The sequence below is a fragment of the Octodon degus genome, unplaced genomic scaffold (genome assembly GCF_000260255.1).
Source record: "Octodon degus isolate 3935 unplaced genomic scaffold, OctDeg1.0 scaffold00157, whole genome shotgun sequence".
In the NCBI taxonomy this organism is placed as follows: domain Eukaryota; kingdom Metazoa; phylum Chordata; class Mammalia; order Rodentia; family Octodontidae; genus Octodon; species Octodon degus.
The window spans coordinates 6,364,673-6,369,074 of record NW_004524733.1 but is presented as its reverse complement, the minus strand read 5'-3'; the positions used below and the strand labels follow the sequence as shown (position 1 = coordinate 6,369,074).

Here is a 4,402-nt window from a genome sequence, read left to right as displayed (position 1 = left end):
ATTTATTTATTTATTTATTTAACTAACTAAAATGATGGTTTTTAATGAGAACCAGAGGTATGGTTATAATTACACAGTCCAACACACACAAAAAAAAATCCATGGATGATCAGGAGTTGGAAGGTTACAAAATAATGAGGGTAACACTGAGTACAGGGCAGAAAGTTGTTCCAGACTCTCAGAACCAAACTAATACGGCCTCTCCCTGCTATCCTTTCTGTGCCACCCCTGGAATCCATCTTGCCAGGGCCAAAGCTGTCTCTGTCCCCAGCACCCCAGCCCTTTTGGAAGCCTGCATGATCCCCTCTGTGGCCCCAGTAGCCGCCCCAATCATAGCTTCATCTGCCACCATGTTGATCATCTGTGTAGTTACCCCCCATATGGGAGCCTCCTGGATCTCCTCCTGGGCCATCTGGTTTAGGGGCCTTATACTGGTTACATGCATTTCTCTGAGAGAAGCTCATGTTCTGACACCTAGGATTAGGGTGTTTCCAGTTCCCAGCTCACTGCTGTCTTCCACAGCCACCACTTCCAGTGGGGAATCCTCCCTGGCCACCACCACCACTTTCACCACCTCCATAACCTCCATCGCCCATGGGTCCTCCTCTTCCTCAGCCTCCTCAGCCATTGCCACCACACTGATTGAAATCTGCTTGCAGGGTAGGAAATGAGACCTTAATAGCATTCCCAGAGAATTCTTTACCATCAAACCAATCAGTAGCTGCTTTAGCAGAAGGAGGGTCATCAAATGAAAGTGTTGCCTCTCCCTTCAACTTGCCGGTTTCCCTGTCTGTGTACAATTAATCACAGGTTGTCTGATTTTCTTATTGGTCTTAATAATGCCAATCTGCTTAAAGTAATAAGCTATAGACTCAATTGTAGCATTCTTACACAAAGATGGTGTTGCTGTCATAATTCTGAATCATGACATGATCCTTGGTCTCGAGGACCACCAAATTTATTGAAGCCACATCAGTCACTTCCGCCCATGCCACCTCTGCTTCCATAGCCACCTCTATGACCTCTGGGTTCATAGCCACCACTGCTGTGGTTGTAACCACCATCACCACCCCTACCTTGGCCCCCATGGTCCCGTTGGCCTCCCCCATAGCCACCACAGCCACCACCACTCTGGTCCTAATTGCCATAGCCACTGCTGCCACCACTCATGGAGGACTGATCTTGGCCGTAATTGCCTCCACCACCCCCTCCACCACCGCCACTGCTACTGTTGTACTGGTTCTGCTGTCCATAGCCCTGAGGGGGATTGTAGTAGCCTTGCTGCTGTCCATAGCTCTGTTGCTGTCTACCATAGCCAGACTGTTAGCAATAGCTCTCGCTCTGGGGCTGCCCAGAGCTGTTGCTCTGAGAACTACTACCGTAACTTCCAGAGGTGTTGCTGGGAGCTGGCTGGCTGCTGATCATAGCCAGGAAAAGAGGACTGCTGGCCGTAAGATGACTGGGAACTCTGGCTACTGCCATAACCACCAGCGGAGCCATACCCTAGGGAGCAGACTGTGCACCATAGCCTCTGTTTTGAGTCTGTCCATAAGAAGAACCATAGCTGCTCTGGTCATAACCTGAAGTGTCTGCTGATTGGCCATAGCCACTATAACTCTGCTGTCCATAGGGCTGATTGCCCTGCTTGGAGTAGCCCTGCCCAGGTTGGGTGGGGTAGGCCCCATACCTTTGGGTTTCTTGTTGAGTATAGTCATTTGAGGCCATGTCCGTGCATGCATACACAGGCTGACGAGCAACAAAATACCACCACTGCATGGCACCAATGCCTCGAGGACTGAGCCTAATGTTAAATTTAGAAATATGGGATTTGAGAGTAACTGATCCCTTAACTCCCAAAAAACTTCTGAGGAAATTGACCCCTCCAGCAATGAGCTTTACATGGTAACAGGGAAGGCAGATTTTATGAATTACTCAAAAACTCCTAAAGATTCTGATGGCTGATGAAAAAAAAAAAAAAGGTCTGGTGCAATGGCACATACTTGTAATCCCAGCACTCAGAAACTTGAAGCAGGAAAATCACAAATTTGAGCCTAGCCCTGGTAACTTAGTAACTTAGAGAGACCCTATCACTAAATAAAAATAAATAGGGTTAAGGGGTAGCACAGTACAAAAACCCTGAGTTCAGTCCTTGGTACTGAAATAAACAAAAGCCTAAAGGTTTTATTTTATTTCAATGACATTAAATGTCCACTTAAACTACAATTATATAACTGTTGAAGTCACTTATTTCACTTTGCTGGACACAAATTAGCTTTCTTTGGTACTGAAAATCAAACTGATGACCTTATGCTCACCAGGTAAGCACTACACCACTAAGCTATAACCCTAGACAGAAGTTAGCTTTTATCAATTAAAAATTATTATATTTTTAGACAGGGTCTCATTATATAGTTCAGGCTGATCTTGAATTCACTATGTAGTCCACGCTGGCCTCAATCTCATAGCAATCCTACTGCCTCAGTCTCCCAAGTGCTAGGGTTACAGGTGTGTGCCAGTATGCCCAAATTCAATAAAAAATTACTAATATTGGTTAGACAAGATATCATGTCTACATCTTGTCGTCTGAGTAACTACTGTGCAGACAATAATATGCAGTGTATTAATTATTGCAACTGCCCTACTAATGCCCTACTAACCTGTTTTGAAGCTGTTTCATTGCTATTTTATCTTTTTTTCTCATTAAAATGAATATAAAATTGTTTTTAAAATGTAAAAAGATACTACATACTTGGACTAGCTTGTATTTTCCTTTGTAGTTGACAGCATTTTATTTATTTGTTTATTTATCTATTTAGTACAGGGTCTTGCTATGCATCTTGGACTTCTAGTGATCCTTTTTTCTCAGGCTCCTCAGTGCTGGGATTACAAGTGTGTGCCACCATGCCCAGTTTCAGTGTCTGGCTCATTGGATCTGGGGAAGGGCTGGCATTGCATGTGGCACAGGGGCCAAACCCAGATCCTTGTACTTTCCAGGTAGGCACTTAGATCGCTGAACTATCTCCCTGGCCCTGTAGTTAATAGGTTTTAACCATGGCCACACATGTGGATTGAAGTCCCTAAGGAATTCTCAGGGAAAGCTTTTTAGTACATAGGCAATTGGATGTAGTAGTAGGTCCTGAGAAGTGATCATCTGTGTAGAGATGATAGGTGAATCCACAACAGTGGGTATCTGTTAGGAATTATGAGAAGATAAAAACCTTGTTGAGATCTCAATGGGGAATAAACCCTGGGAAGTAGTAACTTCTAAGAGATGTATGGAAAGGAAAACCTATGGAGATAACCAGGAGATAATGGTGTGCTTCAAGCTGAAAGAAAACTGGCTTTCAAGAAGGAAATGTATAACAGGGCCACTTGTGGTGGCACATGCCTATAATTCCAGCATTTGGGAGGCTGAGGCCAGAGGATTGTTGTGAGTTCGAGACCAGCCTGGGTTGCAAAGTGAGCTCAAGACCAGCCTGAACTGCATAGTGAGATGCTGTCTCAAAAAACCATAAAAAGAGAAAGAAATGTACAATCGTATCAATACAGCAGACAGATCCAATAAGTTCAGTTCTAGAAGATAGCTGTAAGATTTAGCAATGAAGTGAATCTGCAGAAATATACATAGGAAATCAGATCAGACATAATCTCTGAAGTAAAAAAAGAAATGATAACTATAATGAAAGAATTACTAAGTGCTTCTAAAGAAGACACTGATAAAAAATAGAGGAGAACAGAAAAACTAATGGAATCCTTGAATGAGCAGTATTGGAAATAAATAGAATTCATTAAGCAGATTCAAAGAGATGTACAGGAAATCAAAACCTCAATCACAAGCTGGCAAAACTGACTGAATGAAAGTGAAGGTAGTGTTTCAGATCTTGAAGACACCATTGCAGCTAGTGAAAAGCTAAGAAAAGATCTCTTAAAAGCAACTAGGATGCAGGAAAAAATAATTCAACATCTGAAAGACGATGCAAAGATGAACAACATGAGACAAATAGGCATCAATGAGAACAATATGCATTGTATTAATTATTGTAAATGTCCTAACCTGTTTTAAAACTGCTTCATCACTATTTTATCTTTTTTTCTCGTTATATATGAAAAAAGAAAATGAAATGTAGTGTGGCACAGGTCAGGCATTCTTCTGGTCATGACAGAAAACTATTAATTCTTATCAGAGGACCTCCTTCCCTGAAGACAGATATGTAGAATGAGAATGTTCCCCCAGGATAAAGATCACGTTCATTACAGCAGGTCAGACTACAGACATTCAAGAAAAGGACATTTTTATGATGGTGATTTGGATTTCTGAAGCAGGGACCAAGAGAAATGCAGAGAGAGGGAGGGAGAGAGGGAGGGAGAGAGAGAGAGAGAGAGAGAGAGAGAGAGAGAGAGA

General features: G+C 42.7%; 2 pseudogenes; one reads left to right on the top strand and one right to left on the bottom strand.

Annotated features, from left to right (window-relative positions):
• Positions 1 to 189: 189 nt before the first annotated feature.
• Positions 190 to 1,725, bottom strand: LOC101584999 (annotated as a pseudogene).
• Positions 1,726 to 4,116: 2,391 nt separating this feature from the next.
• The window catches only part of LOC101561073, a 1,767-nt pseudogene continuing 1,481 nt past the window's right edge, over positions 4,117 to 4,402 (top strand).